Below are 14236 nucleotides of genomic sequence, written 5' to 3'. Positions count from 1 at the left end.
ATAAATAAATAAATAAGGTAAATCCCAACTAGGAAAAGAATCTTGACAATCTTGGAAAGTTTGACTAGTCTTCTCTCAAAACTTGGGCAGAAAGCAACTCTTGTTGTGGCTGATTCTTGGACTCTTCTTGACCTTATTTGCACGAAAATGGCCCTTAAAATTCCTCATCTTGGGCTTGAATTTGGGCCACCAAATAATTGTAGCATTTGAACAATTCCTCTCCCTTGGGCTTGAGCTCTTCTTCCCCAATAAGACACCTTTGGATCAGCGATTGAAGCCCATTGAGCTTATCATTGAACTCCTTGGTTTGAGATCTTGTTATGGGCCTCCTTGGAGTTTCTAAAGCTTCATCCTTGTCCTTCAATGGAGTAGAGCTTCCTTGGATGTTATCATGAGCTATAGTCAACGTAGTCTTCAGTTCTGAGAAGACTTTCTCACACTGATCTGACCATTGAAACTTGACATTTTTTTTAGTTAACCTGGTCAATGGGGAAGATATAGATGAAAATCCTTCAACAAACCTCATGTAATAAACGGCCTTACCCAAGAAATTTCTGATATAAGTCAGAGAGGTGGGTCTGAGCTAGTGTTTTTCTACCTCAGTTTTTATGATAATCTACTTGGATCCTTTCGTTGGATACCACATGACAAATGAAAGATACTGACTGGAACCACAATGAACATTTGCTGAACTTAACGAATAGCTAGCAATATTTGAGAGTTTGTAGAACAACTCTCAGTTGAGTCGCATTCTCTTCCTCACACCGATAATAAATGAGAATATCATCAATAAATACGATGACAAACAAGTTGAAATACTGTTTGAACACCCTGTTCATTAAGTCCATTAAAGCTGCAGGAGAATTTATTATTCCAAAAGACATAACTAAAAATTCATAGTGACCGTGCGGAGTCCTGAAGGATGTATTCAGGATGTCACTATATCTGACTCTGAGCTGATGAAAACCGAATCTAAGGTTTATCTTAGAAAAGCAACTAGCCCCCTAAAGTTGGTCAAACTAATCATCAATCCTGGGAATGGGATACTTATTCTTGATTGTGACTTTGTTCAATTGAGGATAGTCGGTGCAAACCATTTTTTTTCACAAACAACACTAGAGCACCCCATGGAGAGATATTGGGTCTGACGAAGCGCTTATGTAGAAGGTCTTTAATTTGTTCTTTCAATTCCTTTAGCTCAGTTGGAGCCATTCTATAAGGAGGAATCAAAATAGGCTGGGAATCTTGAAGGAGATCTATTTCGAAGTCGATTCCCCTTTTGAGAGGGACTTCAGTTGATCTTCTGGAAATACTACTGGAAACCCATTTATAACTAGGACAGACTCTAGAGTTAGAGTTTTTGATTTTCAATCCTTAAACCAAAAAGCAATATAGATATACCTTTTAGAAACCATTTTCCTTGCCTTAAGGTGGGAGATAAAACAACCTATAGGCACTAAGCTACTACCCTTCCACTCTAAGACTTGATCGTTTGGAAATAGAAACCGAATGATCTTAGTTCTACAATCCACTGAGGCATAATAGGAATGTAGCCAATCCATACCTAGAATGATATCAAAATCTACCATTTCTAACTCGGCAAGGTCTGCTGAGGTAACGTTTTGGAAAACTATGGCAGGGAAATTTCTGTATACTATTCTAGCTATCATTGGGTCACAAACTGGAGTAGAGATTGAGAAGCATTCTCAGAGAGTTTCTACGCTGATACCAAAAATTAGTGTTATATAACGAGTTACAAGAGAAAATGTAGCCCCTTGATCTAACAATGCAAAAACATCTAAATGGAGGACTCGTAACGTAAAAGTGACCACTTCAGTAGAATCTTCCTAGTCCTGGCGAACTTGAAGAGCATACAACCTATTCTGGCACTTACCACCACCTGTACCAGACGAGGCACCATGATGATGAGTGGGGTGACCTGCTGGAGCTACTGAATATGTAGGATGAGCCATGTTAGTGTTACCTCATTGTCCTTGCCTAGAAAAAAGGGAATCCTTCAACCTATGACCAGAATGACCATACCCTAAGCACCATGTCTACCTGCAAGACACTCGCTCGGATGATTCTTGCCACACTTTTGATAAATTGGAAAGGCCCTGTTACTTGAAGCACTCCCCTGTTACTTAGGGCCTGATACTCCCCTTTCTGATACTATTAAAAACCTGTGGGATGAAGCGCTAGCTAACCGAAGCAGCATCCGCACCCCCGTTGGTAAGAACCTATCCAGAAAAGTTCCAGTTAAACAATCTTAAGTTAGAGAAGCTGCATCTGCACCACTGTTGTGTTTTTGTTGCTTGAACCTGATATTAGCCACATCCTTAAGTTGATTAGGATGCTAGCTCAACATTATTAGTACCCATCACTTGCATTACTTCAACAATCTCCTTGACGTCATCAATGAAATTTGGTAGTTCCTCACAAAACCTCGACCCTAGAAACTCTAGCGGATTCATACAAATAAAGTCTCGAACCCTGACTGCAATTGATCGACTAGTGGTGTTTTCTGGAACTGGAGCCAAAAGTTGGATCGCATTCCAAAACTGTACATTTGTAATGTCAAGGTTCGAGACTAGAGGAACTGCGTTAGCATTGCGTGCATTATGTCACGACCCGTGGGTATCCCCTAGATCTATCATGGCATATAACACCCCAAAGGACTCCATACAAGCCATTTCCCTCTCATAACATAAGAAATATAACAATAAGAGTAAAACCATAGTCAGGGTCCAAAAGAATTTTATAAAATGAAAAGCGGAAGTCTAAATTGTTGTCCCATTATAGCCATATAATACAATTGAATGAAATTGGTACTAGACCATAAATCATGTCTAAATGAGAAATACATGAAAGAAACAAAAACAACAATTTCGTCCTCGAAGCATGAGTACTCACCATGAGATTAGTTTGGAAACCTAGCCTCTACTATAGGAAAGCTTCCATCTTACTAGAAGTGTCCACTCGGTGCTAAGCATTAATTCCCACGGAATAGTCATTTCTTACTTGACTTCATTACTCATGCAAAGGTGCCCTTTGACAACCAATTCAAGCTAGTTTCGTCAAGATAGCTCATAGTCTTTGATTAAATTAGGTGAGAAAGCCTTTCAACCTAAGAATCCATTCTGTGTGAGAAAACATTTCACATCATGCTAGTATGTGTTTCGGTGAGAATATCTTGTCACAACACAACATCATCATTGCTAGTTCACTCTCAAAGCACCCTTAAAACATTTGCATAGATTTCATAAAACAATGCATAAGTCCATAATTTACCTCTTAAGGTCAAAACCCACTTTCAATCACAAACTCTTAGAAAACATTGGTTAGATAGGGATTTCATCATAAATACATGTAATATTGCAATACATGCCTAATTTCATAAAACTCTTTCTTTCAGATCAAAATCCCACATCATATGATTCACAACTTACAAACTTGGGGATTACATGGGTTCATGGGTAAATCATCAAAAAATTATCATGTATCATCAATTCATGTATAAAAGCTCATAATTAAACCAATATAATCAACGATGAGAAGAACCCATGATAATTGAAGAAAATCCTAACTCAATTGGGTAATTCTACCATTTGAAATAGAGAGATTTAGGAACTCTATGGATTATAGGAATCAATGGATCAAAACTATCATACCTTGAGTCCAAATGCTAGCCTTCAATGGAGGAATTGGACCATTAGCTTTAAATCCTAGGCGAATCCTTCTTCTTTTTCTTCAAGTTTCTAGAGAGAGAATATTTGTATAGGAATTTTGTATTTTTTTGTGAAATTGGAAGAATGAAGTAAATGGTTTAATTTAGGTGTTAAAAAGGTATATATATGGGTCCTTAACATAGGCAAAATGACGTAGTATAGGAACTAATTAATTAGAAAAAGACCCAACTACCCCTAAAACAATAACTGTTAGCTTCCACTGATGGACCCAGTCGACGACCCGAGGTCTAACCCATGGTCCGTCCTGGTTGACTGTCGTTTGGTCTCAGAAAGGGTGATTTTGGGTCCTCGAACCATGGACCCTGACTAGGGACCGTAGTCAGACCTACGGTATGTTTGTCAGGCCATGGACCTGGACCCTCAGACCTCACCTTGGCAGGCCAACCACAGACCGCACCTACGGTCCGTGGTCCATTCCACGGGCTGTGGGCTGCCGACGTGGTTTGGCACCTAGAACATCTACAAAAGTTGCCATTTTGGTGTTTTGAATACGGGGTGTTACAATATCTCCCTCTTGAGACCATTCACCCTCGAATGGGATTTAAAGTGGTTCTAAAAGAGTAGGAGAGGAACTAACAACCCAACCTACAATGCAATGCACACAACTAAGGAGGAATTATCGACTCCAAGCTAAGACGTTCTCAAAACATCATATGTAGGGTGAAACTAACTCTAGCAGCCCATTATGCATGCATGCACAAAAATGAGGAGGATGCATCAACTCCAAACCCAACATGCTCAAATGCATCTTAAGGAAGCAGGAACTACATCTAGAAACCCAATATGCATGAAATTTCAACATTATTCATTTTCAAGGAGGAACTACTTTCTCCAAGCTAAAACCATGCGCAACACAATCTCGTGGAGCTTATATGCAATTCATTCCCAAAAATCATATCTAAAGCTTGTTCATCAATTCATCTCATGAAGCCTATATACTCAATAGATAACAACGTGAGGAAAATCAATCATATAAACTCATTTTCTTTCAAAACACAAGTTTTCATGAACACGCATCAGATAGAGAAATCATGGAAACACATAAAAACCACATGACTACCAAAACAAAGGTCAAACCAAGAGGAACTAATTACCTCAAGATAGATTAGGTAGAAGGAAATAGATGAGGATAACGGGACATCATATCGGCCTCGGCCTCCCAAGTAGCAACCTCAACTAATTGATTCCTCCACAAAACTTTAACGGAAGTTATTTCCTTGTTACTCAACTTTTTGTCTTGCCAGTCCAAAATCTCAATCGAAAATTCCTCAGAAGAAAGACTCTAATCAACTCCAAACCGTTCCAGGGAAATTATGGATGTCGGATCTCCAACACACATTTAAGCATAAAGACATGGCATACAGAATGCACTGTTGCCAACTCATTTGGAAAATCTCACTCTTAGGCAACCTTTCCAATACGCATCAAAATCTGATATGGGAATAGGACTTTTGCCGACTTTGGGCTGTTTTCAACTTTTCCATTATAAGATGAACTTTCTCCATGACTTCTTGTACCAATTTGGGACCTATTAGGGAAACTTCACCCACCTCAAACCAACATATGGTAGATCTACACCTCCTACCATACAACACCTCAAATTTAGCCATATCGATACTTGAGTGATAACTGTTATTGTAAGCAAACTCAATCAATGGCAAATGGTCGTCCCAATTGCCTTTAAAATCGATCACAGAAGCCCGTAACATATTTTCCAAAGTTTGGATTGTACGCTCTACTTTCCGATCAGTTTGGGGATGAAAAGTCGTGCTAAGCTTAACCTTATTGCCAAGCCCCTTTTGGAATGACTTCCAAAACTGAGAAGTGAATTGGGTACCACGATCGGAAATAATGGACAAAGGCACTCCATGCAACCTTACCGTTTCTCTCAAGTACAACTTGGCATATTCCTCCGCCGAATACAAAACTTTGACTGGAAGGAAATGAGCCGATTTCGTCATCCAATTTACTATAACCCAAATATAGTCATGTTGTCGCCGGGTGCGAGGCAAACCAACAATAAAGTCCAAATTCAAGTCTTCCCACTTCCAAGTAGGAATGCTAATATCATGGGACAAACCTCTCAGTTTCTGATGCTCTACATTTAGTTATTGGCAATTTGGACACTTAGCCACAAATCCTGCAATATCTTTCGTCATTCCATTCCACCAATAAACCTCTCGTAAATAACAGTACATCTTTGTGCCTCCCTAGTGAATAGAATACCACAAATTTGGGTTTCTGCTAAAATTTCTTCCGTCAAGTCATCCACATTTGGAACACATAATCGATCTTGGTATATAAGGACACTATCTCCCCTTTGGGACAAAGCCTCAACTGATATCTTACGCACTGCCTCTTTCAATTCTACAAAAAATTGATCAAGAGCTTTCTTGGCTTTCACATCCGCCACAAAAAATTATTCGAAACCATTGTGAACCATAACACCACCTTTGGATGTGTCCATTAGTTGAACACCAAATATAGCCAATATATGAACATCTCAAACCAACTCTTTCTTTTCTTCTTCATTATGAGCAACACTACCCATAAATAACCAACTAAGAGCATCTGCTACAACATTAGCTTTGCCAGGGAGATAAAGAGCAGACATATCATAATCTATCAATAACTCAAGTCACCTTTTTTGGCAAAGATTCAAATCTTTCTAATTAAATACATATTGCAAACTATTGTGGTCGGTAAACACATCTACATGAACTCTGTACAAATAGTGTCTCCAAATATTTAGGGAAAAAACGACTACCAATAACTCCATGTCGTTACTAGGATAATTGTTCTCATGGAATTTGAGTTGCCTTGAAGCATAGGCAATAACTTTCCCATTTTGCATTAGCACACACCCTAGCCCAATTCTCGAGGCATCACAATAAACCACTAAACCATTTGTTCCTTTCGGTAAGTTCAACACCGAAGCGGAAGTAAGTCTATCTTTCAACTCTTGGAGTTTTTTGTCACAAGCTTCGGACCATATGAACTTAGCCTTCTTTTGAGTCAAAGCCGTCAAAGGAGAGGCAATTGAAGAGAAACCTTCAAAAAATCTTCTATAATAACAAGCTAAACCCAAAAAGCTTCTAATATCCAAGGGAGTGAGAGGTCTAGGCAAACTGTTGACCGCACCCGTCTTCTTAGGATCTAACTCAATACCCTAACTCAAAACAATATGACCAAGGAAAGCTACAGATCTTAACCAAAATTCACATTTGCTCAATTTTTCAAAAAAGTTGTTGGTCTTTAAGAATTTGCAACATGATCCTCAAATGATCAATATGATCAACCTCACTCCTTAAGTTGATCAATATATCATCAATTCACGCAATCACAAACATGTCAAGGTATTGTCTTAACACCGTATTCATCAAATCCATAAAAGTTGTTGGAGCATTAGTCAAACCAAAATACATCACCAAAAACTCAAAATGACCATATTGGGCTGTAAAAGCCACTTCGGAATATCATTTTCCTTCACCCTCAATTGGTGATAACAGGACCGAAGGTGAATCATAGAGAAGTAACTCGCTCCTTCAAGTTGGTCAAACAAATCATCTATCCTTGGGAGAGGATACTTATCCTTAATGGTAACCTTACTCAACTATCAATAGCCTATAAACATAAGAAGAGAACCATCCTTCCTTCTAACAAACAAGATTGGAGCACCCCATGGAGAGATACTCAGTAGGATGAAACCCTAGTCCAACAAATCATTCAATTTTTCTTTCAACTCCTTTAGTTCTGCAATAGCTATTCGATAAGGAGGAATAGAGATAGGTTGCGTATCTAGGAGGAGGTCAATAATGAAGTCTATTACCCTTTCAGGAAGATTACCGGGTAAATCATCTAGGAATACTTATAGAAACTCATTAAAAACAGAAAGCGACTCAAGAGTAGAGGTTTTCGCAATCCACATCCCTCACCCTAACTAGATGGTATATGCAACCCTTAGCAATCATCTTTCCAGCTTTAAGACAAGATAAAAACTGACCCTTAGTCATAGAATTTCCCCCTTTCCACTCTAAGAAAGACTTATTCAGAAACTAAAACTTGACTACACTAGTTCTAAAATCAATAGAAGTATAACATGAATGCAACCAATCCATATCAAGGATAACAACAAAATCTAACATATCAAGCTCTACCAAGTAAACAAAAGTAACTCTATGGGACAAGGAGATGAGACAATTTCTATAGACCCTCTTAGCCACAATAGAATCACCAACAAGAGTAGAGACAAAAAAAGGATCTAACAACACATCCGGAAGACATCAAACCTCATAGCCACATATGGCGTAAAAAAGATTGACAAGGTAGGACTAGGATCAAGTAAAGCATAAATATCAAGTTGGAAGACTTTCAACGTACTGGTAACCACATTGGGAGAACCCTCTTGTTCACCACAAGTCTGAAGTGCATAAAATCAGTTTTTCTTGGGAGTAGTGGAACTCGAACCACTAGGAGGAGCTTGCTTGCCCTCTTTTTTTTTTAGCCGTAAGCATTGGGATATATCTCATCTTATGACCACTTTAACCGCAATTGAAGCAACAATCTGTGTCAGCTAGGCACTTACCCTCGTGCATTCCACACCTAGCAGAAGTAGACATAGGCAATAAAGATTCACTACCATTCCCTACTTGAGGAATAGTGTTAGGCACCCTCTCTTTGTTGAATTTAGGAGGAGCATTGGAGGTACCTTGGCCGAAAATCATTTGGAAACATCTAAGACGACCATGTCCATCGGACCTTGCATAAGAGAAATTACCATCACCGGATTTATCCCTTTTTGCCTCCCTAGACCTTTCCTTAAGTTTCTCATCTTCGATCTGTTGAGCATGAACCATGAGAAGATAAATGTTCATGTCATTAACAAGCATGACAGTATGAAATTCTTTAACAACCATTTCAAACACACCCAAAATGAACTTGATTATACTTTTCCTAGGATCGACAACCATTGTAGGGGCATATTTAGATAATTATGTGAACTTCAAAGCATACTCCTTCACATTCATACTTCCTTGACGAAGGTTTATATAGTCAAGCACCCTTGCCTCCCTCATCTCATGTGGAATTAACCTATCATGGAAAGCAACCTTAAACTTCTCCAAATCGAGAGGACCCGCATCTTTCGGTCTCTCTTCTTTCCATTGATTGAACCAAATTTGATTAACACCCTTATGTTGATAAGCAAAAAACTCACCCTTTTCCACTAGCATCACTCCCATGATCATCAACTCCTTGTAAACCTCATCAATGAACTCTTGAGGATATTCCTCAACCTTAGAACCATGTAAATTGTAGGATTCATTCTAGTTGAAGTCCCTCACTCTAGATGTCGTCGTACCCTCATTTGGGTTCATGGGCACCAGAGCCTCCCTACTGTCTTGGGCCATCATGGATTGAGCTAATACTTGAAAAGCAGCCTTAAACTCTACATTAGTCACTTTCTCAGCCAAAGGGTCAATCGGAGCTGGAGGAGCATTAGGAGGAGCTTCTTGTTCAACATTCTCCCTCACATTCGTTCTAGCATAAGCACTTCGAGTAGCCATATCATGTAGAACATTGAATAAGGATTAGGAGAGAGACCTTATATAGTTAAACTCTATCGCACAACTTTAGAGTAATGAAGAAGTGGAGTTTCCTAAACATCTTGTAGCCTCTCATTCATAAATATGGTGCGCTTCACCCTCATGAAGAAGACTCTACTTGACGTGGCTTCTGAGATATCCTAGGATCTTTCTAAACCTTGTGCTCTAACAATAGTATTTCACTACCCAAGGTACTAACATGGCATATGAGACCCCGGGAGGCCCCATACAAGCCACTTAGCATTTATAACATAAGAAATAGAACAAAAGAAATAAAAAAGTTCATTCAAGTCCCAAAAGTTTTTATATAGGTAAAGGGGAACTCTAAACATTTTTTGTCATTTGCCATCTAGTGCATAAGAATGAAATTGGACCTAGCACAAACACCATGTTCGAAACTGAAAGTAATAAAGAACATTGAAAATAATGAAAGTCCATCCTCGAAGCATGAGGACTCACGAATTCTTGGAATCTCTCAAGTCAACCTCTAGCCACGAAACTAATAACCTTCACTATCGGACCCTACATTTGGGGAAATATAAGCAAGAGTATGTGTTAGTACAATCATGTACCAAGTATGATAGACTTGCATATAAACATTTAAAATATGTGAAAATAGGACTTCTCATTAAATTCAATGACCAAGCTAAAACATGATATAAAACGGGTTAGAAGACATAAGTCATAAAACATCGTCATGCAAGCTAACATCTTTAAAATCATCGAACACATGTGAGATACTTGAAGTAACCTTAGTTCATTATTATTGTGGGAAGTAGCCTTAATAGACAAAGACCATGTGAGCTATAACATGAACCCCCGGTGTCTCTCACACCGAAAAGGGTTTTCCTACTTGACAAGGTAAAGACCATGAACTTCTAGCTATTGTGGATCCACTAACTAATGTCTATCTAGAAAATTATCCTATGGGGGCACATAGGTAAGGTCTAAGGAGATTTCTTACAGAAACTCGGCCTCTACTCACGGGAAAACTTCAATCTCAATATCCTCTCGGTGCTAAGCATCAATCCCATATAATAGTCATTTTCTTACTTGTCATTATTATCCATGATAGGGCATGTCATCTTGCTAATCCAAGCTAGGTCATCAGTCATCCATGGAAAGTTATCATTCAATAACTAATCCAATCTAGGTTCCATTAGGATAGCTCTTTATCTTTGATTTATTTAGGTGAGAAGGCCTTTCAACCATAGAATCCTTACTATGTGAGAAAATCTTTCACACTTATATTTTCATGTAAATATGAGAAATTATTTCAACAACACAACAATAACATCATCATCGGTACTTCACTCTCAAAGCATTCTTAAAACATTTACGTAATTTCAGAAGAAGATGCTTGATTTCATAACTCACCTTTCAAGGTTCAAAACCCACTTCCAATCATCAACATCTAGAATATATGGGTTAGACACGGGTTCATAGAAATTCATCATAAATTCATGTAATTCAATCAATTCATGCTAGATTTCATATAATCTTCTTTGATAAACTAAGACCCACGTCATATCATCTTAATTTGGGAAGTATGGGGATTACATGGGTTCATGAGGAATCATCATAAAATCATGAAATTAACTCAATTCATGCATCATAGATCAGAAATCATTCATTTTGATCAATAATTAGGAGAACTCATAACATAGAAGAAAACCCTAACTCAATTATGGAATTCAAACTTTTAAAATAGGCAAATTTTGGAACTTCGTAAATGGAAGGAATCCATAGATGAAAACTATCATACCTCAATGCGAAAAGCTTGATTTCAATGGTGGAATTGGAGACTTGTCTTGAAAATCCTAGCTTTCTTCTTCAACTTTTAGAGAGAAATATTTGAGAGAGAAGACTTGTTCTTCTTTTAGGAATTTGAGAGAATCATTTTAAATTGAGGAAATTTGGGGTAAAACTCTTATATATGTCTTTAGATGAAGGGTAAAATGACATGGTATTGAATTAAAATAATGTAAAAAGTTCCAGAAGTCCCTGACTTAAAAACCAAAAAGAAGAAATATTGGAGTTTGGCAAGAGGTACACGGTGACTCGTCGAGTGAACCTTTAGCTCACTGAATGTTCTAGTGAGTCGGCTCATGGTCTAAGACAATCAGGCGATTGGGAATTCATCTTGGTGACTCCCCAAATGGAATAGAGATCTCGATCCAGCTCGCCTAATTTTCTAGAACAACTGGATGTAGAAATCAATTAAAAAAGGTGAGAAGTTCTACTCGGCCGATCGCTGAGTCGTTCGACATTCTCAAGTTACTTTAATGAATAGGCTATGTGTAACACTTCAGAACTTATAGACTAAGCGAGGGTTTGATGTTAGGGTTAGAGCCTTGATCGTACCCTCCCGTACCTTAAAAAGTCATGTTTTCAAGTTAGAACGTCAAGGCCTAAAGCCCAAGGACCAACCATGGGTCCTTGAGGAAGGCAAAAAATTGGTGCCAAAATAGTGACCCACGAAAGGCCAGATACGACCCGTAGTTCCTTCCACGATCCGTGGGTGAGGAGCCGTGGATCACACCTGCAGAACCCCATCTCTTACCACTAGCCACGCTTCACCATCACGGCCCGTGAGTCCATCTACTGTCCGTGGATCAGCTGGCCGTAGGTCACACTTGGAGGGCAGTTCTTGGAAATTATTTGAGGGGTAGTTTAGGATTTTCCATTTTTATTAGCTATTAAGTGACGTTGTTTTGTTCTATTTAAGACTAAATCTATAAGTGTATTAATCCCCTAAACTAAGTCATCTAAATCATAACTACCAAATTCCCAAATCAAATCAATTTCCTCTCAAATATTTCTCTCTTAAAAACTCCATAGAAGAAGAAGAAGATGAAGAAGAAGAAGGTGAAGTCTAGGGTTGAAGGATATGTCTTTCCTAATGAATTTTATGAGGATTCTTCATAAGGTATGGTAGCTTTTCATTTATGGAGAGAATTCCTCCATAGAGTCACTTCAAAGCCTCTAATTTTAAAACCTAGAAGTCCCAAAAAACCAGGGTTTCCTTCAATGTCATGGATTCCTTTTCAAAAATAATTTCAATTATTTAAATGCTTTATATTGTGATAAAATTATTGAACAACTACTTTTTTTATGATGAATTACACAAGAATCCATGATTTCCCCTATTTTGTCAAATTGCATCTCAAAGTGTGGGTAACGATTGATATTAGTAGAATGTGATAGAATTATGCATGTAGTAATTGATTTAATTGAATTATGTTATCATCCATGTATAATGTAGTGATTCTATATGTGATTGATGAATTGTGAGCTAGGGTTCTTGAAAGGCAGTGAATCAGAATTTACACATGATTATGAGAATTATGCATGTGCTTTAAGAATGATTTGAGAAGTAAGGTTTCTATGTTTATGAAGCAATTGTGGTATTGTTGAAAGGTCATTCTCACTTATACCCTTATACATGACTATGTATGAAATGTCTAAGACGATGATAATCTTGTTGTGTTGGTTGAAAGGCCATTATCATGAATACATCAAGAACATAGTGTGAAAGGATTACTCACATAATAATGATTCCAAGGTTGAAAGGCTATTCTCACCTATAAAATCTATGAGCTATCATGATAGCAGGTTGGATTGAGTGCTAGGGAATTCTTCCATAAACATGAACCTAAGTAAAGACTTAACATGAACTTAATGGGAATTATGCTTAGCACCGAGTGGAAGTGGACTATTAGATAGAGGCTCTCCCGTTAAGTAAGGTCGGGACCCTAAAAGTAATCTCATGAGATGGAAGCTCCCCCGGTAAGTAAGATATTGGTTTCAAGTTACAATCTCCTTATCCCGTAGTTATGTGCCCACATAGTAATTTAGCTAGTGGATCCACCTAAAATCTAATACATTTAGTTCTACCTTAGGAAAGTAGGACACTTCTTTTTTATATGGGGGCATGACACCGGATTCCATGTAGCTCGCATGGTCTATGTCGGTTAAGGCTATTTTCCCTACAGGACAAGAATATGAATATGACAAGAACATGAATTATAACGTATGGCATCTCAAGAAGCTCTACTTAGTGTGGATAGGGGTATGGGAATTCATTCATGCATTGCAGAAGTATGCTTTGAGAGTAGATGTGGTGTTATTCTCTTATGCTCTAAAGATTTATGATTTATGCATGCTTAATGTGGATTGTTACTATGAGTGGCTTTCCTTGATATGAGTTAATGAACATGCATGTTTCCTTGTCTATGAGTATTGGCTATGATGATGTCAAAACATGATATGTATGATGATGATGGTGGCCTAAAAATGGTACTTAGTATTAGATAAGATTATGAGATCTTATCTATTCATTGCACAAGTATAGCTTAGGGTTACTTATAAGATGGTTTGACTTAGGTATTTACACTAATGTGCATGATGACTCTTAAAGTTGATAAAGTGAATAGTTTAAACTAAAATGTCCCCACTTTTACCATGTTTTCAAGGATTTTATGCATGACTACCATACTTAGTGCATTCTTGTACTAACCCATATTTTCTACATTTTTCTATAAGTGTAGGACCCAGCTGTTGAGATGTGATTTCTTCTTGTTCAAAGCTTAGATCAATTCTCCCCACGCTTTTGGTGAGTCCTCATGGTTTGAGGATGGAAGTTGTTCATTTCTAGTTTCTTTCTTCAATTCTCCTTTGAGACTATATTGTAAAGGGTTGTCACCCTACTTGTTTCTCGATTGTATTAGATGGCTTATTGAGATAATGTCTAAACTTACATTTGCTTTTATGAAACACTTTAATTGTAAAAGTTTTCAATTCCGCATCATTTCTATTTATCTTATGTCATGATATGCTAAGGCTTGTATAAAACCCTTCAGGGTTGAGTACAATGTGTTACAT

Source organism: Solanum stenotomum, chromosome 7 (assembly GCF_019186545.1).
Source record: "Solanum stenotomum isolate F172 chromosome 7, ASM1918654v1, whole genome shotgun sequence".
Taxonomy (NCBI): Eukaryota; Viridiplantae; Streptophyta; class Magnoliopsida; order Solanales; family Solanaceae; genus Solanum; species Solanum stenotomum.
This window is presented reverse-complemented; position numbering follows the sequence as displayed.